We start from the raw sequence: 26460 nt of genomic DNA, 5'->3' as shown, positions 1-26460 counted from the left end.
TGAGAGTACACTGATACAGTATTTCATCAGGGTGTGAAAATATTTGTCAGTCACTATGGTTTACAGTCACATGTTTTTAATACAATACAGTACAGTACATTCTTTAATATCTTTAAAATAAAAATATATAAATCCTGGTATAAATCCTGGTAAAATATTTTATAAATAAATAAATAAATAAAATAATTCATTGGTGCACTGTAGGGGTGGCTGTCAATGATTATGATTCGCAAGAAAGTGAATAAATATTTATTTTATTTTATCAGGAACCAAAAAATACAAATATAAAAATAATCAGGAATAATACATACAGTAATGCAGTCTTTATTAAGTTATTTTGGCAGCTTGAAATTGGATAACCATTTGGAAAACCTTTGTAAAACATGGGGAAACATGAGTAATGCACATTTATAAGAATATTATTTAATACTACAGTATATACAGTACAGTACTGTAATGTACTGTATAATATACTGTATATACTGTATAGTAAAATTATTTTTTCTTTAGTCTTTATCTTTTCCTCATTCTGTCTGCAGTACAGTAGTTCATTGAGAGAGGAGAGGTTTTGTGTACATCATTGCTGCTGTTTATATACTGTACATTTGACTGTACAAGCAGATTTGACTGGACACAACGCCCCCATCCCCCTAGGCCATCGTTTTTCCTGGAACGACAAGAAAACCGAAAATTAGTGCAATTACTGTACTGTATTATGGCAAAACTACTGTAGGTGGCTGGTGCAGCTTTCTCTGGAAAGAAAAACTAACTACTGTATACTCTTACTATCTGGAAAGAAAAAATCTGTGCCATACTTACCTGTAACATACTGTACTTACAATACTACAGCACAGTACTACTTTCCTGATGCTTGCCCATTACGCGCGATGACAATGGGCAACACAGTGGCAATATGGTCTATATATTTATTGCAGCGTTCCACGGTGAATACATCGTTCCAAAAACTCAGTATGCCTTTCAACAACTCGTCCTTTTTGGAGGGTTTCGCCACTTTCCGGATATGGTCCTTCAAGCTGATGCCAGACCATTTCGATCGGATTGAAGTCTGGCGACCTGTCATTGGAAAGAAAGGACAATTGGTTTAAGAGCCAGTTGATGCCGCGCTCAAAGATATGCGCTGTTGATGCAGTGTGCTTGGGATCGTTGTCCTGGTAGAAGCGGTGACCATTGGGGAAGTCGCGTGTGATGTATTGCACTATCTCGGGCACAATGTTGTTTTGGAAGAAAGCTTTATTCATGATTCCTATAGCAAGAAAAGAAAAGTGCTCAAAAAACTGCACAATAGTACAGTACAGTGCATACGGTAAGGCAACACTAGTCAAGTACAGTGCATTAGGTGACATTATATTTGATACATTTTACCTTCAAAGATGACAATGCATCCTGGTCCACGCCTAGAGATGGCACCTCACACATGCAGCTTCACAGGGTCTTTTGGCCGCGGCTTCAAAGATAAGCGGCCTTTTTTGTGGAACGCAAATCGTGCAAATCTCTCCAGCGACACAGTAGACTCATCAGTGAAGATGGAATCCTGGAAAGTCTCCCCGCTGTCGATCCATGCCTGGGCCTGGAGCACTCTTTTGATTTTGTTTGCGTCCCGTATCATGGGGTACACTCTGTAATGACAAGGAATAAAAAAAAATTGCGGCACAGTGCAGTACAATTTGCGAAACAACACTTTTACCTCCTGTACTGTCCAGTACTAACCTCACACGTCCATATTTCCATCCAATGCTGCGTCTCATCTTCTTTATGCTGCTCTCGGAAACAGTCAGATTGTGCTTTTCCTGCAGAGTGTTTTTAACCCTTAATGCACTCCTCTCATAATTCTCCTCACTTATTTTGTCCACCAGAACAGTTGTCTCCCTACAATGTAAAGAAATTATATTGTTTTAATAATATGCAGCAATATAAAATGTATATAAATGTAATGTTGTAATATACATTAAATATAAATAGACAAAATATATATACTGTTGTACTATAAATATAAATATACAAAATAAATATTCTGTTGTAATATAAATATACAGTACATCCTATTCAGTATATACCGTTGTAAGATTAATTGAAATATACAAAAAATGTATACTGCTGTACTATAAATATAAATAGACAAACTACTGTACAGTATGTTGTAATATAAATCAACAGAAATAACAACTGTATTACAGTAGATACAGAACTGTACTGTAGATGTACAGTACAGTTTTCTATATTTTTTGTTGTTAAGTTTTATAAATATACTTACGCGTTAGTTACCCTTGGTGCCTTTTTCCGGTCTCTGTTTTTTCCTTGTGCATGATAGCTCACGGTGGTTATTGGCACAACGAGGTCAGAAGTAGCTAACCAGCGTTGGATAGCAGCAATTTGGTGTCCGCTCCTGTACATCTCCTTAATTCGCATGCTGAGATCCTTTGAAATCTTTTTAACAGGCATTGCTGCGAGTAGAAAGAAATACAAACACAAGAATGTATATTCGATGTTTAGTCGATGTGTATTCTATGTGCAGGCAATACACAAAATGGAGGGTGTATTTATACAGTAATGACTCACATTAGAGTACGCCCACTTTCAACACCTGTACCTGGCCGTCATGCATTAAAGGTCACACACTTTGCATAGGCCACCATTCCAGGATCTTTATCTGAACTTGCCCTTGTCCAGATACTGTACTGCATTGTGCCACCTGCTTCCATGGAGCATCCCCGTTTCTATGGACGCAAGAACCCACTCACCTCTGCCGTGCCTGTCATGCTGAAAAAGCGAAAGGCGGTTGCCGTTTCCATGCCAAGGCAAAAGCGACAGGCTAAGGCCAATAAAGAAAACCTTCTGCTGACCCCAAAGGTTAAAGTTTTTCTTAGATGTAAGCCTCATTATGTGAAGAAGATATACGGTGATGTACTCTCGACACAAAACGAATGGCAACCAACCCATCGGACCCGCAGAGCACTTCCTCCCATATGCTTCGACGACTGTCCCGGAAATCTTCATCCCGTCACCCCCATCTTCTCTGGTTCCATCTGACGACGCTGCCACCTCTGAAATCCACGGGTCACTTTCTCCTTTGCTCTTAGACGACTCTGCTTCTCGCCCAGAAATTCAAAGGTCACCTTCTCCATCCCTCTTCGACGCTACCGCTTCTCCTCTACCGGGTATCCACAGGTCACCTCATCCACTCTCCATCGATGCCGCTTCTGTCCATGGAACCCCCATCTCAGCCTCCGTTGCACCAATCCCCCCAGATGTCCAGACGCCATGCACAAGAAGCAGCTCGTTGGACCAGATGCTGAATGGGATAAGTGTGGATCTCCCTGGGAATTCTATTGTGCTGGCAAAGATAGATCTGCTTCTGGAGACCATGTTAAATGTGGAGCAACGGATGCTACAAATGGAGCAACGGATGGATCAACGGATGGAGAAGATAGAGGCTGATATTGCGGGCATACATTATTTGCTCAGTGCTAATGCCCCTGTTTCCACGACGCCGGAGCAGGAGGGTGACATGGATGTGATGAATGGGACCTTCGACCCCCTTCTATCACCAAGCGCCCCCCCTCCACCACAAGATGTAGTGTACATGTATGCCGTTGAGGAGGACATGACAACCCCGTCAAGACCACACCAGGAGACAACACGGTGACCATGACCGGAGGAAAGCTTCCTCCCAGACATCCTTCCATCGCCCGTCGCCACAAGCACACCCGCTCCCAAAAGACCTACACCCGCTCGCATCGAAACAGTGGCCGACATCACCCTGCGCGATCTGACAGCGGCGCTTAGGGAGAAGTATAGGGTGATGAGTGCTGGTGTACCCCACAAGTATGCCTTGATCATTTTTAAACACCATGTTCCCTACACGTTGTACTGCGAGTGGGTGTTCAAAGTGAACTACGATGGGAATCGCGTAAAAAAGGCCCTTCCTGCCAATAAAAGGAAAAACATTGTGGAAGAATTGCGGCGCTTTTATACAGTTACAGATCCTGTAATGAAAGGCGTTCGAGACTGCATTAATGGCGTTTTGCGCCATGCAAGGAATCGGCCATGGATGGACAATGTGGAGGACTGTCAGTGAGACCATACTGTTGTGCTGAACTGTATTGTACTGTACATGTTTTGCCCTACAGTACCTGCTGTACTTAAACAAAGGAGATGTTGTTGTGTGTTTTTTTTCACAGGACATGCACAACTCCAGTCCCTGAGGGCCGCAAACAGGCACGGTTTTCAATGTTGCCCTGAAAACCTGCCCTGTTTGCTGCCCTCTAGGACTGAACTGGTGCAGGTCTGACTGACAGTGTTGCGCACCATCCCACTGTACTGTACTGTATACAGTACTGGGTTTCTTTAATAAAGGAGATGTTACTTAAAATGCTTCAACATTGTACAGTATTTGTAAATAAATGTTTTTGTACTGACCCCACCAATAAAAGAACATGTTGAGTTGCCTCACATTGTTTCCATTTGCTCCTTTGCCAGTGTAACAAATGTAGAGGCTTACTGCACTGTTTTTTTTACTGCCTGGTCGCGCAATTGGCGTAGGAACTATGGCAATTGGCGTGGGAACTTCTGTTCTAGGGCACCTAGAAATAAAATTCATTTTGCCCCTAGATGTTAGGAACCCCCTCACTTGACTCCAACAGGGTCTGAGCAGTAATGGCGACGAGAAAGGGTCACGCCGGCGAGGAGGGTCCTATCATTGAGCGCAATGGCGGAGAAAGTTTTGAACCGGCTAAGTCAGAATGAGCAGAAACCTGGAACCCACAACTCCAGTTCTGTTCGACCTAGAGGGCTCAGATTCGGTGGCCATGTAGTCCTAGTTGCGGCAGGATTGCATGGCAAATTGCGACCCTCTCGTGGCAACAGAACGGAGTCAGGGTGATGTTAAAGTTCAGGTTTCTGCCATTGACTTGCATGGCAGAAAAAAAGCCACTTTGGTAATGTGCTTTTAAACTGTCTTTTGGTATCTCCGGTTCCGGGGGTCATGCAAGGCTGATATTTTGCCACTCCAGCATGAGGACCAGGTAAATTTCAACCTGCTCAGACCCACAGAACGGGTTATTTTACATTATACTTACTGTATATACAGGATTTATATATTTTTATTTTAAAGATATTAAAGAATGTACTGTATTGTATTAAAAACATGTGACTGTAAACCATAGTGACTGACACAATATTTCATCAGGGTGTGAAAATATTTGTCAGTGTACTCTCAATTCTCACAGTGCTGTTCACATCAGATTTACATTTCAAATTCGAGAGAGGATTTTCGAAAGCATTACCGTTCAAACAACAGGCCTCTAAGGGTTGGGGGAGGGGGATGGTGTGATTAGACGCAGGCGTGCTGAGTGTTTGTAGCTCGGCTATGGGCGGATTAAGAACACAATGGCAATATGCAGAAGATCAACGACCCAGTGGAGAGAGGGGGATGGTAGGCTAGGGTGACTCAGCCGATTGACGCTTGGCTAGGGAGGGATTAAAAACTCTGGAGGTGTGTGGCTGAAATAGTTAACAGCACTGTAATTTCAAAAGGCAGTTCATCATAATAATTTGATGAATAAACCCCCAAAGACAACCCCCAAATACAGTACATAAAAAGCAAGTCACTTTAACTCCCTGTGCCCCATGCACCAAAAATGTTTTGTGGCAGAATAATTTAATAAAGGCTGCAGTATGTATTATTGTGTGTTGATGGTTAGAATTGCTGTGCACTTTAAATGTTACAACATTGTACAGTATTTGTAAATAAATGTTTTTGTACTGACCCCACCAATAAAAGACCATGTTGAATTGCCTCACATTGTTTCCATTTGCTCCTTTGCCAGTGTAACAAATGTAGAGGCTTACTGCACTGTTTTTTTACTGCCTGGTCGCAATTGGCGTAGGAACTACGACAATTGGCGTGGGAACTAGGTCAATTGGCGTGGGAACTTCTGTTCTAGGGCACCTAGAAATAAAATTCATTTTGCTCCTAGATGTTAGGAACCCCCTCACTTGACCCCAACAGGGTCCGAGCAGTAATGGCGGCGAGAAAGGGTCACGCCGGCGAGGAAGGTCCTACCATTGAGCGCAATGGCTGAGAAAGCTTTGAACCGGCTAAGTCAGAATGAGCAGAAACCTGGAACCCACAACTCCAATTCTGTTCGACCTAGAGGGCTCAGATGCGGTGGCCATGTAGTCCTAGTTGCGGCAGGATTGCATGGCAAATTGCGACCCTCTCGTGGCAACAGAACGGAGTCAGGGTGATTTTAAAGTTTAGGTTTCTGCCATTGACTTGCATGGCAGAAAAAAAGCCACTTTGGTAATGTGCTTTTAAACTGTCTTTTGGTACCTCCGGTTCCGGGGGTCGTGCAAGGCTGATATTTTGCCACTATCGCAAGGGTCCTCCCGCATGAGGACCAGGTAAATTTCAACCCGCTCAGACCCACAGAACGGGTTATTTTACATTATATTCGCGCAATTGGCGTGGGAACTACTTAGGGCCGCGGTCAAGTTCACGGGCAATTGGCATGGGATCTTCTGTTCTAGGGCACCTAGGAATAAAATTATTTTTGCCCATAGATGTTAGGCACTGTATTCCACTGTACAGTATATTGTGGAAGACACGTAATGAAACGATACTGAATATGTAGAATAAATGCATAGTTTTATTTATTCGGGTTTATTACACAGTATACTGTACGGTCGGAAAACATCAGCATACAGTACAATATTATCCATCGAAATCCCCCCATTAGCCGTTTTCTTTTCTGAGGAAAAAAAAAAGAAAAGTTTTAATGTACAGTAATGTTCAGCCCCCTAAAGAAGTACCCAGCCAGCCCCACCAAAATAATACGGCAACAAGACAGTACTCACCATTGAATTTCCCATTCAGCTTGCACTGGCACCGGTCCACTGCCAGTCCAGCTTTCATCATCATCCACGTCGATAGTTGGCAGCGGGACTAGTCCACCTGTAGTCAGCAGGTGAGGCTGGAAATCGCTTAGGTACATGCAAGCTTCATCAAAACTGCACGCCAAATCCAGCTCAGCCTCAGGCTCAGGCTCAGGGTTGTCACTGACAGTGGGACCGTCATTGGAAGCCGGTGCTGGTGCTGGTGCATTGCTTGGCAGCGACTGTCGCTTCTTAGTTGGTTTTAACACGACCCTTTGCCTTTTGCCGCCTCCATGATCATAGATACGGGAAAAACCCAGTGATACACACCAATACCCTCCAACAAATTGGGGCTCAATACGGTGAAAACAGGGGTCATACATAACCTTTTCCTTACTGCACGCTTCCACGTATGAGGAGTTGGCGAAAATTTGTAAAAGTCATAGTTTTCGATAAAATACTGATAAATTTGAGCAACTGTTGCCATCTTATCCTCTGTTGCATTAATCGCGGCCCATATCAAATACGCGTAACTTCTGTCAGGTTTTTGGAAAGCAGGCTGCACTTGAACACTCATGGCGGGTGGGTCTCTGGAGAATAGTGTAACACAAACTGAAACTGGTCTTTGTCTTTCTTTAATATGAAAAGCCTAAATTGATACATTTTGGCAACGTTTCCTTCAGTTTCAAGGCCAAGGCCAAGGCACAATGGCACACTGTGGTACAGTATCTTTTTTAAACGAAACACCTGCAAGCCGACACATTACTGATTCGGCGCATTACAATTCATGAATTTCTGCCATCTGGCGGACACGCGAAGCATTGCAGCCTATTTAAATCCGAACCATTATCAATTAACCCATCAACCGCGCATCAGCCGGGCATGACCCTGGCTGGGACGGCAAAAGGAGCCCGGCATGCTCCAGGTGAACAGCGTGGCGAAAGAGAGACGGTTGCATGAATACAAATTTATGCAACTGTTCGGGACACTTAGCAGTGGCCTAAACAGAGATCGAAATTTTATGAGTCATTACTGACACTAGCGAACTCTCTTCCCATGAGCGCTAAAGGCCATGTATGTACATACTGTGCTATATGTATGCACACACAGCTGTCTCTCACACATACTAATACTCCTTATTTTTCCATCCCTATACACCAATAGGGACCACATAGTATCCACACACACTTTTAGTTGTGCTACAAACTCTCACATTTCCACACCCACACCATTTATATCCCCTCTCACTCCACACACACCTTGTGTAGAGCACTGTTTATACTGTGGGCTCTCCATTCATTTTTATTCACACTGATACACATACACACTCTTTCTTCACTTGCTTTGAGTTACCCTTTGACACCTCCAGCCATAAATCTCATCCACACCGGGGGAAGGACCAGCACAGATAACATTCCAAGAGACACTGTTTTTAAGTTATCCTTGCTTCATTCATTGTAACATCGCCGGAAGAAGAGATCAGTGTATCTCGAAAGCTCGCACAAATAAAAGCATTTCGTTAGCCACAGAACGGTATCATCTATTTATTTTTTGATTATTGAAGCTCGGCTAACACGGTACTGATACCTCTATATATATATATATATATATATATATATATATATATATATATATATACATAAATATATATACACATATATATTTATTGTATTGAGATAGATAGATATATATATTTATTGTATTGAGATAGATAGATAGATAGATAGATACATAGATACATAGATACATAGATACATAGATACATAGATTCAGACAATAACACACACAGAGACAGAGAGATAACCAGAAAAAAAAAAAAAACATTTTAAACATTTAAAAACAGAGAGACAGAAAAACATACACAGGTGTGTCTGTGGGTCATTATAGCTCTGTGTAACCAGTATTTTGATAATGCTACATCAGTATAATATTTCACACACATTGTTTTTTAATTAAAATCGTACACTTGTTTTGAGAAATTAGATTAAGGCGAAAACAAAGTTTCATTTACAGTGAAATGGCTATCTTACCCAAAGAATGTGTGGCAATTATTTAAACACATTTCAACTGTGGGCAACACAAGGAGTATTACATGGAGGTTGTATTTTAACCTTGGGAAAAACCACTAAGATAACATGTAACTATTTTCACATTCTGCAGACAAACGTTAGCACACAAGTTAAGCACTCATCATTTGAAGACAGCAGCAATGGCAGAACATTCAACATTTAACAGCCATCCGCAGAAATCATAGAAATTTATGATAGCAGAAGCTATACAATCAACTGAAGGAAATAGAGCAAACGTTGGACAAATCTATGACTTCATCCAAACAAAATATCTGTACTACAAAGAGGCATGTCGAGCATCCAATTTTAAAACTTCTGTACGATTCACTTTATCTACAAATGATTGTTTTGAACGTGTCCATGATCGGCTAAATGAAAGATATGGATGTTGGCAGATTGCCCCACAATTTAAAATTACCATGGAACATGGAACATATTTTCTGATAAATAGCATATTTTTTCCTAATAACACTTCCAATGGATCCGCTGCGAGTGGCACGTCTGCAGCTATACCTGCTACAATAGCTGCACCCTCCATTCCTCAAGCCCAGATGCAAGATGCACATAACTACTATGATATGTTTCCAAACGATTTTGGACAATACCTATGTGAATGGGAAAACAACCAAGAACTGTACGTACCTCCGGACGTCTTGTTTGAAGAAGGCAGTGCCGATTCCTATGAGCGCCTCATGGAGATGTGTGTCATACAGGATTCAACGGTTGCCTCAACCATGGATGAAAATGCAGTGTCTTTCTGGAGCGAGCAGTTGCAGCCAGACCAAGTTGGAGTTCCACAAGAATGGTAAATACAATAATCGTTATGCGTTGACTCACATTAAAAATGTCTACATTTTGTATATTCACCATTTGTAAGCCAAATGCGTGGATACAGCGTAACATTGCAGACAGGCTAACATGTAGCGTGAAGAAACAAATTATTTCCTATTACAATATAATAAATGAAGAAGCATTACTACACATTGGTAACGGACGCACTAAACCTAGTTTCCTATCTCTTATAACATATCATTGCAACATGTTACCATAACTGTAACACACACCTCATTGTTTATCATGCAACATCGAAAAACAAGTGTCTGCCACATATGACGTGGGACCCTTGTCATGTCCCAAGGCGTCCTTCAAAAAGGTTTACGGATGTAAGCCCCGCCCCCAACCGACGTGCGCGCATGAAAGCGTATTGGCTGTTGCCGTTTGTTATTGTTACGGTCAGTGCACTGTGTCATGCGCGCGCGTCGGTGTTTGTGGGCGTGCACTGCGCTGTAGGACAATGTTAATTTAGTGGGAGGAGTGTTTGCGTGCACTTCACGTTGCCTTAACATGACATCACACGTCTTTTATTCGCTCATTGGCTGATCGGCTGTTGGTTCCATCCACACACATCTGTTGTAAAAGTTTTTATAAGTACGTGTGTAGAACTAATTTAGTTTCGCGTCAATTGCATATCTTAGAAACATGATATGCTTAATGCTAGCTACAACATGGAGGGACATGTATTCAACGCACAGCGTAAACATTGTTTAGCGCATGCGCTAACACTTAGTCCACACAATCGTGAAGTGCGCGCGCAAATTAAGTTGTGCGCGCACATTATTATGTATACAGGCAACGGAAATATCATATCCGTAGTTATGCCAGCAACGCAATAATAAAAAAGACAAATAGTTTTTTTGCAGTTTAAACTTGCACTTTCAACATATAATTAAATTATGCGTGAATATACACAATCATATAGAGATGTGTTACGCGGTGTCATGGCTAGACATATATAAATGTGCCATCTTTGACCATCATGTGTTTGCTGTTTTTCACAGATGTTGCGGATGATTACATGTGATCAATGTATGATTTCAGAAGAGCCAATCGTTATATGAGATGATTCTGACGAGGAGCGACCAACTATTATAATACATATGTAACAATTTTTTTAATGCTTGGTGCGCAGATTAACAAACAATACATAATGTGATCCGGTTATGCCTATATTTCATAACCACTTAATTACATAATGATGTTGCTAAACACTGCAGTTATCAGTTTTTATGTGTGTTCTGTATTTTCTACTAACATTATATGTCATGCTCTGTTAAAAATGCTACAAACATTCTCACTCAGTAAACACATTTGTGTACTATATTGCATAATGTGACGTATGACTTGAGAAAGAATGTAAATGCTACATAAAACGACGTAGCCATTCTATCTGAAAGTAAACTAGAAAAATAGTGAGGTTATTAAAACTGTTGTTTAGTGAGAAATTAAATTTTAGACCTAAGTTATAGTGCTCACCTAAAATGCATGATCTTTTGAATATTATTTAAAGATCATGTTAACATTATCATTTGTGTGTATATTATATTCTCAAGAGTAACTATAGTTTAGTGTGTTTATTACACGTTCAACACATACAGAGCAAAGTGAGTCTGATGATATAAACTAACATAATAATGTTGATTCTATCATTTAACGTTGATAAACATGCATCATACACAAATTGAGACACACACAAACAGTGGTGCATAAATGTGTGCGTATGCAAATGTCCACATGATTGTCGTTCATATGTTGACATTAGTTGTAAATGATCATGATAATAATGAATAAACTTACGTGAATGACATTAAAACTATATTAACAACATTGTCATTGGGTCGAATGAATTATGACAAGTTAATAATAAAATTTTTACTTCTTTGCCATGGTGTTAACATTTTGCCACTTGTTACATGTACGTCAAATCAACACACGTGTGACTTATACATACACATGTGACAATGTTAAAATAAACATGAAGAATCATTGTCACATGTGTATGTATATGGTGCACACATAAGTAACAATTAGGGATAACATTATAAAATACAACAATTCCTAAAAAAATAAATAGTTTTGTGTTACCACATCCAAATATGTACTCACCCACCAGCCCACCAGGTCCAAAATAGCCTTCTTCAAAAGCATGGAAGACTGATGAGTTCCTCAGGATAGAGGAATCGTGACTGGAACCAGGGAATTTGGCTACCACATGCATAATCTTCATTGTGGCATCGCATACCACCTGTACATTCAGGGAATGGTAGTGCTTACGGTTGCGGTAAGCATGCTCACTCTGACTAGACGGAATCAAAGCAACGTGGGTGCAATCGATTGCACCCAGCACACATGGTATCCTGGCTATGGTATAAAAGCCATTCCTGACTTCCAGCCACTCTGTCTGCTCTGTAGGAAAATGAATATAATTCCTAGCGCGTCTATTGAGTGCATATAGAAACTGGGTAAAGGCCCGAGAGAATGTAGATTGTAATGCAACGTTTACAATGTAAACATGCAATGTGATTGACTGTCCAATAGCGGACGTCATCAAAAAAGGGAGGACCCAAAGTACATGTAAACATGAGAACAAAGATGTACATGAACGTTTGATGATGCATTACAAATTACAAGCATTCTCTAATGTATAGCAACATGAATATACGGTGGATGTATTAGATGTGTGACTGTCACGGGAATATAGGAGTGCTCACCACAAACCGGACTGGACCGTGAGGCCAAGGTGGGGATACAGGAAAACCATCGCCCTAAAGCCGCGTGAGTGGGTCCGGCTAGCAGAGTCGTGTAGATAGCCTGGTTCGGGACAGGAGAGTGTAGAGCGGTAGAGGTACTTGCCAGATCTGGGGTTGGAGAGATCAAGAGTAGTCGGTGTCCAAAGCCAAAGTGGAGGAGAGGAGAAGGTAGAAGTCCGTAGGGCGAGCCGGGGTTCGAGGGTGCCAGAGGTCGGGTGTCCAGGTTCAAGCTAGGGTCTGTCACAGAAGACAAGAGCAGACTGCGAAGTAGCTTGTAGCAAGCACAACTAGAGACTGACTATGCTCAGCAATCAGCTCTGGGCTGGTAGCACTATATACTGACAGGAGCCAATGAGAACCCCCAGCGCTGATGTCAGATGAAGGTAGAGCGCTGATAGGCTGAGGCAGGATGTAGGACAGGTGGGAACGGAACAAGTACATTGGCGGCAGTGGAGATGGACATGGTAGCGCACGCGCGACGCGTGCGATGGAAGGGGCGGGTTGAGTTCACCGGGATGAAAAGCAGGAACTGTAGATGCGCGCGCGGGTCTACCACGGCGGCGCGCATGGACAGCAGGAGCTGCAGGAAGAGAAGGGAGAGAAGGGGGACCACGTGACCGGGTGCCGCGTGCCCCGACAGCGGAGGAAAGAGCCGCAGCGGGCGCCATGGGTAGCGGCATTACAGTACGCCCCCCCCCTTCAGGGTCGGACTCCGGACGATCCTTACCAGGTTTAAGTGGAAATTTGAGATGAAATGCCCGAACCAGCCTGGGGGCATGTACCTGGACTTGCGGAATCCATGCCCTTTCTTCAGGTCCAAAACCCCTCCAATGCACCAAATACTGGAGCCCTCCTCTTGAGATACGAGAATCTAGGATGGATTGTACCTCAAACTCATCTTGTCCATTGACAAGTCTGGGGGAATGTGCGTTGTGTTGGATCTGAGGATTGGGTATAAACGGTTTTAACAGAGAACAATGAAAGGCAGAGGGAATCTTCATAGTAGCAGGTAGTTTGAGTCGGTAGGTAACCGGATTGATCCTCTCCAATATAGAGAATGGGCCGATAAATCGGGGTGCCAGCTTTGGGGATGTGACTTTCAAGCGTATGTTCTTAGTAGATAGCCATACTTTCTGACCTGGGGCATAATTGGGTGGTCTCCGACGATGGCGATCAGCCTGCCTCTTCTGCATAGCCGTGAGATTATCTTGAATCCTAGACCAGGAAGCTTGAAGATCCCGAATCCTCTCTTCTGCGGCAGGAACTCCTGTACTCGGCCCAGACTGAGGGAGGGTGGAGGGATGAAAGCCAAAATTAGAAAAGAATGGAGACTGTAGTGTGGACTCATTCCTGAGATTATTGTGAGCGAATTCTGCCCAAGGGAGTAGGTCGAGCCAATTGTCCTGAGAGTCCGGTATGAAACAACGAAGGAACTGCTCCAGTGGCTGATTGGTTCGTTCAGTTTGACCATTGGTCTGTGGGTGGTATCCAGAGGAGAAGTGAAGCGCCACGTTAAGTTTCTTACAGAAGGCCCTCCAGAATCTCGAAACAAATTGCGACCCCCGATCAGAAACTATGGTCTGAGGTGATCCATGGAGCCTGAAGGCCTCCTTGACAAATACCTCGGCAAGTTTAGGGGCACTGGTTAGACTTTTAAGTGGGATAAAATGCGCTTGTTTAGAAAAGCGGTCGACCACTACTAGTATAGTGTTCATACACTTGGATTTGGGGAGGTCGACAATAAAGTCCATCGAGAGATGTTCCCATGGACGATCGGGAATAGGGAGGGTTTGCAGGAGTCCTGGAGGTTTATTCCGTGGAGTCTTGTTCTGTGCGCAGGTGGAACATGCTGAGACGAAATGTTGAATGTCCTTGCGCATGCCTGGCCACCAAAAGGTTCGTTGCAAGAGGTCAATAGTCCTTTTGATCCCTGGATGACCTGCCATTTTAGCGGCGTGCCCCCATTGCATTACCTTCTGGCGGAAGGTAGGGGGTGTGAAAAGTCGTCCAACTGGCACCCTGAGACCCTGAGGGTTTTGATGTTGAACCTTGGTGATCTCCGATAGTGCGTCAAAGGTACTGGCAGACAGGACACATTTCGGAGGAAGGATAGTCTCTTGAGGATCTTCGGTTTTGTCCTCTACAGAGAATTGACGAGACAGTGAGTCAGCTTTAGTATTTTTAGAACCCGGGAGGTATGAAATAAGGAAGTTGAACCGGGTGAAGAAGAGGGACCAACGTGCCTGCCAAGCACTCAGACGGCGAGCAGTCTCAATATATAAGAGGTTTTTATGGTCTGTAAGGATGGTGACGGGGTATTCAGCGCCTTCCAATAGATGCAAACAAACAAATATAAGCCCTCTAAAAAGCGCTGACCTACACACAAATGATTGTGAAAAGGTGATACCAAAATAAGTGATTAACAATAAATTGATATGTGAATGAAGCAGCCTAATGGAACAAAAAAACAACAGACTATTCCAAATCTGTAAATACAAATAAACATAAAAATTAATCGTTCCTGGCGCTGTGAAAAAAGTCCAAAATACCGTGAACCAACAAGGCAGTCTCTAGTACAGGCTTCCTTAGGCAGATTGATGGTCTTGATAGTGGTTTTTCAGACAGGGGGTTGTCTTTTAAATGATGTTCTGCTGCCTCTGAAATAACAGAAAAAACAGCAGGGCACGCCAATTGCGTAGTGTGTTTCATCAACTGTCCCCTATCTAAAACCCTAGAATCCTACTTACAGGATATGGGCTCGCAAAGTACAGTGGAGAGGGGGGGGGGGTGGAATATGAAACAATACTAGTGTGATAACGTACAGGATTTAATGACACAAGTAAAATGCTAAAATCACACTTACATAAAAACAGGGTATCAAATACCGCTCACAATGCCGTCCGCAACCTGCACAGCTCCTATTACCGCCTCCCCCCCCCCACCCCTGCACCTGTGGGAGCGTTGGAGTGATTTACTTCTATCAATACCACCGCTGATTGAGGGAGACTCCTGCAGACCAGACCACGTGGGATCCGTGAGACGATCTGAGGAGAAGGGACATGCGTCACAGATTCTCTCCACTGTACTTTGCGAGCCCATATCCTGTAAGTAGGATTCTAGGGTTTTAGATAGGGGACAGTTGATGAAACACACTACGCAATTGGCGTGCCCTGCTGTTTTTTTTGTTATTTCAGAAGCAGCAGAACATCATTTAAAAGACAACCCCCCTGTCTGAAAAACCACTATCAAGACCATCAATCTGCCTAAGGAAGCCTGTACTAGAGACTGCCTTGTGGGCCTTCCAATAGATGGCGCCACTCCTCCAAAGCCATCTTGATTGCGAGGAGCTCACGGTTACCCACGTCATAATTCCGTTTTGCTGCGGAGAATTTTTTAGAAAAGAATGCACAGGGATGCAGTCTGGCCTGTGGGTTCTTCCTTTGGGATAAGATCGCCCCTGCCCCTATGTCCGAAGCATCCACCTCGAGAGTGAAGGGTTGTGCTGGATCAGGATGCACCAAGATAGGTGCTATGACAAAGGCTTCCTTGAGAACCTGAAAAGCCATGATGGCCTCGGGGGACCACAGTGCGGGATTGGCGTTCTTCTGAGTGAGGGCTGTGATGGGTGCGACCAGCGTGGAGAAATTCTTTATGAACCTGCGGTAATAGTTGGCAAAACCTAAGAACCTCTGTACCACTTTCAGAGAGAGGGGTCGGGGCCAATTCAAGACAGCTTCAACCTTGGTAGGATCCATCGCGAGTCCTGTGTCAGAGATTATGTAACCCAAAAATGACGTGGATGACTGGTGGAACTGGCATTTTTCAAGTATGGCCAACAATCGGTTCTCCCATAACCTCTGAAGTACTTGTTTGACGTGCCGAGTATGTTCCAGGGGATTCTCCGAGAATATAAGAATGTCGTCTAGGTAGACCACCACGTGTTGATCCAGCAGATCTCTGAAGACGTCGTTAACGAAATCCTGGAAGACGGCTTGCGCGTTACAGAGACCAAAGGGCATCACGAGGTACTCATAGTGCCCATCACGCGTGTTGAAGGCCGTCTTCCACTTATCTCCCTTACGAATCCAAACCAGATTGTAGTTTCCACGGAGATCCAGCTTTGAGAAGATAGTGGCGCCTTGTAACTTGTCGAAAAGTTCGGCAATCAAGGGAAGAGGATACTGATTCTTGACAGTCACCTTGTTGAGACCACGATAATCAATGCAAGGACGAAGTGTGCCGTCCTTTTTCTTTACAAAAAAGACGCCTGCTCCTGCCGGAGAAGAAGACTTACGAATGAAGCCTCTCTGGAGGTTCTCCTGTATGTAAAGTTTCATCGCCTTGGTCTCGGGGGGGGAAAACGGGTAGGTACATCCTCTGGGGGGAATCGCGCCAGGAAGAAGGTCGTTCGGGCAATCGTAGGCGCGATGGGGTGGTAATTCCTCCGGCTGAATTTTGTCGAAGACATCTCTGAACTCCCAGTAGGCATCCGGAAGGAGGGGATTCTTGGATTCCGGATGTGTGGCACCTACTAGGGCTTTAGGCGAAACCAGACAAATGTCTTGACACCGATCTCTCCAGGTGAGGGGTTGTGACTGGAGCCAGTCGATCTGGGGATTATGGTGCTGGAGCCAGGGAAGACCTAATATCACGTCTACAGCCAGCGTGTGGATGGCATCCAACTGAATTAGTTCGGAATGGTGTCCCGTCATCTTAAGACGGAGGGGAATGGTCTGATGTGAAATAAATGCGGGTTGCAAAGGCCTACCGTCAATGGCTTCTAGGCCTACGGGCCAATCCTTGGCTACCAGAGGGATCTGGTTCTTCTCCGCCAAAGAATCGTCGACAAAATTCCCACCAGAACCGGAGTCTAGAAAGGCCCTTGTGGTGATGTCCCCAAAGTCCCCTGATAGGGTTATAGGAAGAAGTATCTTGGATGGTAGTTTGGGAGAGGAAGGAGAGGTTACCATGCCCAGTGTAGTTCTCCCAGTACTCACTGGGGGCTGGCGTTTCCCGACTTGGAAGGACAGGTACTCACCAGGTGTCCACTATTTCCGCAGTAAAGGCAGAGTCCCGCCCGACGGCGACGTAGTCTTTCCGTTAACGAAAGGCGAGTTCCATCCAGCTGCGTGGGTTCTTCGGAAGATACGGCGACGGGCTCCCCTGGAGTTGTATGTGAGGAGAAAGTGGGTTGAGTACCTTTTTGGCGCTTTCCCTTCTCTGTTCTTCGCTCCTGGAGCCGCTGGTCCATACGGATACAGAGCGCGATGAGTTCCTCCAATGATGTAGGGCGCTCCAGAGCGGCCAGCTCGTCTTTGAGGGAGTCATTCAAACCCTGCCAAAACACTGCGGTGAGTGCTTCATCATTCCACCTTGTTTCTGCCGAAATAGTGTGAAACTCCAGTGCGTAGCGAGCCACCGAGCGATTTCCCTGCGAAACATTGAGGAGAGAAGAAGCGGCAGTTTCCCTCCTACCTGGTGTATCGAACACCTTCCGGAATTCATCACAGAACCGGTCCAGGCTGGAAGTCAGATCCGGGCGATGCTCCCATATGGGTGTAGCCCAGGCCAGGGCGTCATCGGTCAGCAGCGAGTAAATGTACGCGACCTTGGAACGAGGAGTAGGAAAATAAGAGGGTAGACGTTCAAATTGGACGGAACACTGCCCCAGGAAGCCACGACATGCTGAAGGCTCTCCCGAATAGCGATTGGGAGAAGGTAGACGAGGTTCAGGAGGTTGAGTCAGAGGTACCGGCGGGGAGAAGATAGGAGCAGGAGGAGCGGCAGCAGTCTCGGGAGAGGACAGAAGGGATTTGAGTTGCCCTGAAATGGTACCCAGGGAGTTTTGGAGCAGTTCCATACGCTGGTTATTTTGGGAGAGACAAGTCTCTACTTCCTTGAACAGGCCATCGTGTTCACTTAAGCGTCGACCCACCTCGGCGGAGTCCAGGTCTGTTGGGCTGAGCATAATGGCACGGGAATATAGGAGTGCTCACCACAAACCGGACTGGACCACGAGGCCGAGGCGGGGATACAGGAAAACCACCGCCCTACAGCCGCGTGAGCGGGTCCGGTTAGCAGAGTCATGTAGATAGCCTGGTTCGGGACAGGAGAGTGTAGAGTGGTAGAGGTACTTGCCAGATCCGGGGTTGGAGAGATCAAGAGTAGTCGGTGTCCAAAGCCAAAGTCGAGGAGAGGAGAAGGTAGAAGTCCGTAGGGCGAGCCGGGGTTCGAGTGTGCCAGAGATCGGGTGTCCAGGTTCAAGCTAGTGTCTGTAACGGAAGACAAGAGCAGACTGCGAAGTAGCTTGTAGCAAGCACAACTATCAGCTCTGGGCTGGTAGCACTATATACTGACAGGAGCCAATGAGAACCCCCAGCGCTGATGTCAGATGAAGGTAGAGCGCTGATAGGCTGAGGCAGGATGCAGGACAGGTGGGAACGGAACAAGTACATTGGCGGCAGTGGAGATGGACATGGTAGCGCGCACAACGCGCGTGACGGAAGGGGCGGGTTGAGTTCACCGGGATGAAAAGCAGGAACTGTAGACGCGCGCACGGGTCTACCACGGCGTCGCGCATGGGCAGCAGGAGCTGCAGGAAGAGAAGGGAGAGGAGGGGGACCACGTGACCGGGTGCCGCGCGCCCCGACAGCGGAGGTAAGAGCCGCAGCGGGCGCCGTGGGTAGCGGCATTACAGTGACATGTATAACATCATATAATAAATTGTAGCACAGTTCAGTAACATGTTTGATAAGATGTGAGCTTCTCCTTTAAGAGTTGAGTATAGGATTTTCCCTTGACACATCATCACATGATGAGTAATGTGACACGCAAATGATGAAAACAAATAAAAGTACAATATTATGCAAATAATAAACGTAAGGTGTGACACAATGAAGTGAATGACCCCCACACTGTAATGCTAAACACATTTGTTTTATGAGCAAAAGAACGTAAACAGTACTATAATGTTATACGTCCCCGCTCCATTGACTCCATTGATGTACAGATGAGTTTTTTTTTCTAAGTGCCGTTCCGGCAACCTTAGCGATCGTTCTCCCCTCCAACTTGCCAACTTTAGTTGGCGGTACAAATTGGCGAAGAACTCTCAATTTCTTAGTGCCGATCAGCACCGACAAGTTGATTTTGCAACTTGCATACAGCCAAATTAAAAAAGTGGCGAAAAGTGCCGAAAACCGGCTTATCGCCAGGCGAATGGCCATAAAAATTTATTGGGAACGAAAACTGCCGAAAACGAGCACTTATCGGCGCTTACTGAATCTCAAAGCCAATTTTGGCGGGAAAATGGTGAAAAATGCCTTATCGACGCTTACTGCAAGAGGCCCTAGGTGATTATTTCCCTTTTTTCTGCCCCATCCTTTTGTTTACTGCCTGCAACTGCCTCAGTCTATGAGAATCCCGGCAGTCTTCCACGTCTCATTATTGAAACCTGTTTTCCAAAGCTCTCAGTTCCCTGACATCTCACTCAGACCCCCACCTGTCATTGTGCAGGGCCAAGAGGAATTTGAAATTCAATCCATAAAGGATTCTAGATACTCCAGAGGAGTTGTCCAATTTCTCGTACACTGGAAAGGTTTTGGACTGGAAGAACGCTCATGGATACCCCATCATCAAATCCATGCTCCCGGCTTGTTGAGGAGGTTCCACACCAGGTTCCCACACAAGCCTTATGGGAATTGTCCTGAGGCCGATCCTAAAGGCGGATGGGTACTGTAAGGAATCAGGGAACACTTCCTTTGCAACGTGTTCCCTCCTTACCTGTCTCTGCGCAGACCTCCGCTCTGGCCCCTGCTCTGATTATAGAGCGCTCGCGCACTCGCAGCTCTTCTAGTGCTACCATGAAGCTTGGCTCCGTTCCCCCGGATGCACCACGCTTCTCTTGCGTGCAAGGCGCTTGTGAAGTCTTTCACCGCTCAGCAGCTGCGAGGCAACTAATTCATTGCCACTTGTCTCCTGCAGCCTATCTTGCAGTTTTGATTCTACGTATACCGACCCGGCTTCACTACTGAACCTTCTATGGATATTGACCTCGACTTACCCTCGACTATGTGTACCTCTCCATCCCAGACCATGGCTTTTGGATACTCTACCATTCTCCCATCTCCAACCCCATACCACGGGTTAACGGACTCCCAACATTCTGATCTCTCCATCCCAAGAACTCGGCAAGTATCTGGACTAACCCACTCTCTTTTTTAGACCAAACAATGATAAAATTCGGATTTAGGGGCCCGTTCTTAGAGGGTGTTAAGGCTCTTTACAAGACGCCCACAGCGTCTGTCAAGCTTCTAGGAGGAGACTCAAGCTCCATAAAAATTAAAAATGGTACCAGACAGGGCTGTCCTTTGTCTCCGCTTCTTTTTGCATTGTCGATTAAGCCCCTCGCAGCAACAATTAGAGACAAAACTAATATAAAAGGAATCGAAATTGGAGGGACTTACAAAATGTCCTTATTTGCAGATGACAGTAAACTAACATTGGCCAACCCATTGACATCCCGCCCAAACTTGCAATCCCAAATAGACCAATTTGGCAAAGTCTCAGGGTACATAATTAACAATGATAAGTCAGAAGCCTTGAACTTATCTCTTATGGCCCCAGAAATCAAGTTGCTACAAGCAAACTTATATTATAAATGGAGCACCTCAAATATTAAATATTTAGGTATACAGACTGCCTAGGTATATAGCTGACTAGGTATATAGCTGCGGCTTGGAATAAAATTAATGCCCCATCCAAACGAACTGTAGTCAGAAGAGTGAATGATGTCAGACTCGTGGAGAAACTCTCAGCACAACCCAGTCACAAAATGGAACAATTTTATATAACATGGGAGCCATGGCCACAGAGCTAAGAATTGGGAATTAACTTAAATAAAAACAGGAACAGGTTTCTAGGACAGAGATAGTAGTGGCTGGGGACCTGGTGGGCGGGGATAGGGGGGGACTAATTCTTCTCCCTCCCTTCCCTCTCTATCCCGGTCCCATGAATATCCTCTCTACCCTTCCCCCCTCCTCCTACATCTTCTCCCACTTATCTCTTCTCCTTCTTTTCCTCTCTCTATTCTTTCATTTGTCTCTACAGGGATATGCAAGAGGACTCTGCCTTGCAAAGAAAAATTGAAAAAGGGTTCATGGTTTAATGAATCTCTGGAATCAGTAGAGATACAGCTGGTTCTGTTTGAGTACAAGCTTCTGGTCCTATGTATAGCCCTGGTAGGTTTTGGGCTATTATTCTTTCCTCCTCCTGGGAAATAATCCCTGGTAAGGGCAGATTTGCCAGGAGTTAAAATGGGTTTGCCCCAACCACTGTGATTCAGTTGGTCAGAGAAGGTAGTGCTCATGCTTAGTGTCAATTGAAGGAACAGGGGTGGGACTACTGGATCTGTACTAAAAGGATTACCCCTTCCTGTTTAGTCAGTATGTGAGAGTCAGAGTTCAGTATTCCTCTCTAGCCTTGAGAGAGGTGGTTCTTCTGCAGTTAAGAAAGAGGACGGTGGGTTCAAATTAAGCTACCAGGGCTCTGGTAAGCTAACGGCTCTCCCTTAGGGGAGATACTATCTTGCTCCACCAAGGAGTGTGTCTAGAGATCATCCTGGTGGTGAACACCCTGCTGATGAAGTGCTGTGTGCTGTGCATTGACTGCTGCAGATCAGGACAATATAGAACCATTTTGTTTTACCTCCTGCCTGAGAGTGGAGTATATTGGGAGGAGAGGGAGATAACTCTTCTGCAGATACTCCACCCCATACACCTAGGGGCTGCACAAGATGGAGGCGCTGCACCATGAAGAAGAATTCGGGCTCAGCCCCAGAAGAAGCCTGTCCTGTTATCCCCCATGACATCGCGGGAGACCCAGGCCCTCCTGTTACCAGCAGGTATGCACCACCAAAGTCTCTATAGCCAGTATGAGAGTTCCCTGAGGAGGCCCAATGTGAGGTTGGACAGGGAGGACCGGCTACAGATGTATATAAAAAATGCTGTAAAGATACCCCCTTGAAACGCTGTTATATTACTAATTTGTTAATCCCTATGAAAACCAATAAAAAAGTTTGAAACAAAAAACACACTTGTATAGATATAACAGTTTTACTGCACAGACTAATAATAATATCACTCCAAAACATACACGCCTCGCAGGGCCGTACCCCTTCACCGTGCTCCCCTTTGCACCGTGTCCTCACTCTCATGGGGTTTACCCCCAAGTACAAAAATGCCCCTGAGCACCCAACACTCTGGTGTCCACGGAGTCGATCACCCTCCCACTGTCCCACTAGCCCACGTATGGTTGGTGCACTTGGTGAGATGAGATACCAGCCAGATGTGTCCACACCTGGGCGTGTAAGGATGAATATGGGATCCACGGATCCGAAGTGATGAACTGCGATGTCTCCGCCTCTACGTTGGGTGGGTCCCGCGTGGATTGTACCACCTTAGAGTCTCTGTGGTCATAGATGGATGATCTGGTCCCAGATCACCCTGGTCCAGGATGCAACCACATCCTGGCTTTGTCCCTATGCTCTGGTTCTACAGGGCAGTGTCCCTGCCACAACAACAAGCTACACAGGGGAGTCGGGGCTGAGATGGGGCCTAATAGGGGATATCTGGCCTATTGCCGATGCCACAGACACCTGCACATAACTCTTACCCCTTCCTTGTCCCAACTCCAACTGGCGTGGCTCATGGGATATGTAGTCCCTGCTTGGAGCCTCTTCCTATTGGCCGCCATCCGTGCGCTTGTCCTACGAATGTGCAGCATCTCGCGCATGTGCAATTGCCTCCAAGATGGCAGTGCCCTGCAAAGGGAGCCGCCAGCGACGCGATCGCCATCGCAACCTTCCTGGCACCTCCGGAACCTGCTCCATGCCTCAGCTTCTACCCACAGCCCTCCCTGCACCCTCCCAATCCTCTGTTGTCGGTCACAGCCGCAGCAGCAGGTAAGGGAATGAATGGGAACCCGGGGGGAACCAACGGGGTAAAGGGAGGCCAGAGGGAGACCCATGCTATACAGCTCTGCACACATCTCTAACACAAAGATACGCCCTTTCCTCTGTTGCTCGACTGATAAAACTCTGACACAGGCCCTCATTCTCTCCCGTCTCGATTACTGTAACCTCCTGCTGTCCGGCCATCCTGTCTCTCACCTATCTCCCCTATAATGTATCCTAAATGCTGCTGCCATAATCACTCTACTTTTTTCGAAAATCTGTCTCAGCGTCTCCCCTGCTGAAATCTCTCTCCTAGCTTCATATCAAATCCTGTATCACATACAATTCTCCTCCTCACTTTTTTTCCCAACATTATATTTTATTGAATTTTCAAAAGGTACAGACATTTTTGCATAAATGATAAAACACGCAATTTGCTCTGTAGCTTTTCCATATCCATTCCAGGCTCCAGAGGCAGGCTAGCAGAGAAGGCATTTTGGCATACTGAGTCTCTATTTTTACCCAGCAACAAAGGGCCGGGTCCGTGTTCCACATTACTGCCTGTTTAAGTTGATCGGCTAGGTAGTATTTATATAGGTCTGATACCCCCAGACCTCCTCTAGATCTTGACGCCAACAGGACCGATATCGCGACTCTGGGTCTCTTGCCCTTCCAATTGAAGTGGAACAATCTGTTTTGTATGTTTTTCAGATCAGTGCCCGGAACGTGGATCGGGAGTGTTTGAAAAAAGTATAACATTCTTGGGAGTATATTCATCTTGGCAGTTATCATCCTCCCGATCCATGAAATCTGGTAACCTTCCCACTTTATTTGACATCTCTCCACGAGATTTCTACAATGTTCCCTCCCCGGGAATAGTTAGATTATTCTAGCTATTTACCTATTGGTAGTCCTACCTAGTCATTTGACTATGTATACGTAGCCATTTTCATTTCACTCCACTGATGAGTAGTATTATGCATCCTATTGACTTCACTGGCCTCTCCACCTTTGCACCCATCCTTAGCATCGTCCCCCGCATACCAGTTTGTTATGTGGGTGTGTACCCATTGTATGGTCTCTGTACAGTTCCTTGATAGGAGAGTTTCGACAGGGTTATGTCACCATTTGTACTTTCCATCCTGAGCCTCTTATTTGGCTGTGGGTGTATTTATACTGACTTGTTAATTGCTTATCTGCACTTATCATTATTTAGCTGGACCCTTCCAGCCGGTCCTGGTATGATTACTATCAATAACTGTGATTTATGTGACTGTGACTTATCAGCATATACTTCATTAGCTACTGCGACAGGCACTCTATTTTAGTAGACCTCTCCAGCATTTACTGGTAGTGTTATCACTTATACTTGTCTTTTCTTGGGTCTGAGACTCATCAACATGCACTGATTCAGCCTTTGCGATAGGCAGCTCAGCTGGCAACTATTGGGTTAATATTTCCCGGACGGTTGCCATGACGACCAAAACGCTACTTAATGTGCATGCCTCTACCTTTGAAAAAGCGCAAACACGCGCAAAACGTGCGTCAGGTGACCGGAACGGCGTGACGTCACTCTGCTGAACGGACGCTATTCACAAGCGTGCTACTGTCTCCACGAGGCCAGCTGCTGCTACTATGTCGGAGACTGTCTCTGCTGCCCGGTAGCTGCCTCACGGGATCCTACTCTCACTCATCCTGACTGTTGGACCGAGTAGAGCAACCTGAGTCATGTACTGCATTTCAAGCTAAGTGTATCCCCTTACTTGTCACTACGTGTGGTTTCTCCACAGACACTACATGTTACTTTGCCTGGTAGAGGTATTATGTCTCTTGTACATTGGTGCATTAGCAACGGTTTTACCATGTAAATGGGCAACATTGTGATACTTAATACCTGTATGGGATACCATTATGCAGTTGCTATTAAAAGTTGCTATTTTATGATTACATGTGTGATTAAAGGTTTTTAATTAACTAACCATATCATTTTACTTATTGACCCGAGTGCATTCAAGGGGGAATCTTTTTGTTCTGTGTGTATCCATTAACCTTCCCACTGATTTAGATCCTTTTTGATCCTTTCCCATAACTTCGAGTAGTTATCCCGGTATAAATCCCGATAGTGTCTTGACACATTAATTCCCAGATATTTAATGTATGAAGAGCACCATCTATAGCTAAAATTTAGTTTAAGGTTTAGGGCCTCTGATTTGTCGCTGTTTATTTTATATCCTGATACCTTTCCGAAATCCGTCAGTTCCTTTTGAAGGTTAGGAAGGGAAGTTAGGGGTTTAGTCAAAGTTAGAATGATATCATCAGCGAATAGGGAAATTTTGTAATGTTCTTTATCGATGACAATACCCTGTATATTCGGGTTGTGCCGTATTTTGGTCGCTAGTGGTTCGATCATGAGGGCAAAAAGAAAGGGGGATAGGGGGCATCCTTGCCGTGTTCCATTCCTAATTTGGAACCTCTCGGAGTCTCCGCCTGTTAGTCATACCGACACAGACGGGTTTTGATAAAGCGCTCGGACTCCCTCTAAGAACGAGTCCCTGAACCCAAATTTTATCAGCGTTTGGTCTAAAAATAGCCAATCAATTCTGTCAAATGCCTTCTCTGCATCTAGGCTCAATAACATTGCCTTTGAACCTGTCTGATGGGTATGGTCAACTATATTAATTATCTTGCGGGTATTGTCTGAGGCCTGACGGCCCAGGACAAACCCGACCTGGTCTGTATGTATTAGTCTCGGGAGGATAGGATTAAGTCTGTCCGCCAAAATTTTGCTATACAATTTAAGGTCGTTGTTCAACAATGAGATTGGGCAATAACTTCCGCATTAGGTGGGGTCCTTCCCTTCTTTGAGTATTATAGCCAGATTAGCGGACGACATTGAGGGTGGGATAGGACTTCCTTCCAGAAATGAGTTGAACAAGTTCAATAAGTGAGTGGATAAGATGGG

General features: G+C 45.1%; 1 protein-coding gene across 1 annotated transcript in view; it reads left to right on the top strand.

Annotated features, from left to right (window-relative positions):
• LOC142473295 (uncharacterized) overlaps nucleotides 1-26460 on the top strand; it is a 232227-nt gene that overhangs the window by 46134 nt on the left and 159633 nt on the right. The window lies entirely within an intron of this gene.

Source organism: Ascaphus truei (genome assembly GCF_040206685.1).
Source record: "Ascaphus truei isolate aAscTru1 chromosome 2 unlocalized genomic scaffold, aAscTru1.hap1 SUPER_2_unloc_6, whole genome shotgun sequence".
NCBI classification, from domain to species: Eukaryota; Metazoa; Chordata; class Amphibia; order Anura; family Ascaphidae; genus Ascaphus; species Ascaphus truei.
The sequence above is the reverse complement of the archived record's forward strand: the minus strand, read 5'-3'. Positions and strand labels throughout refer to the sequence as shown.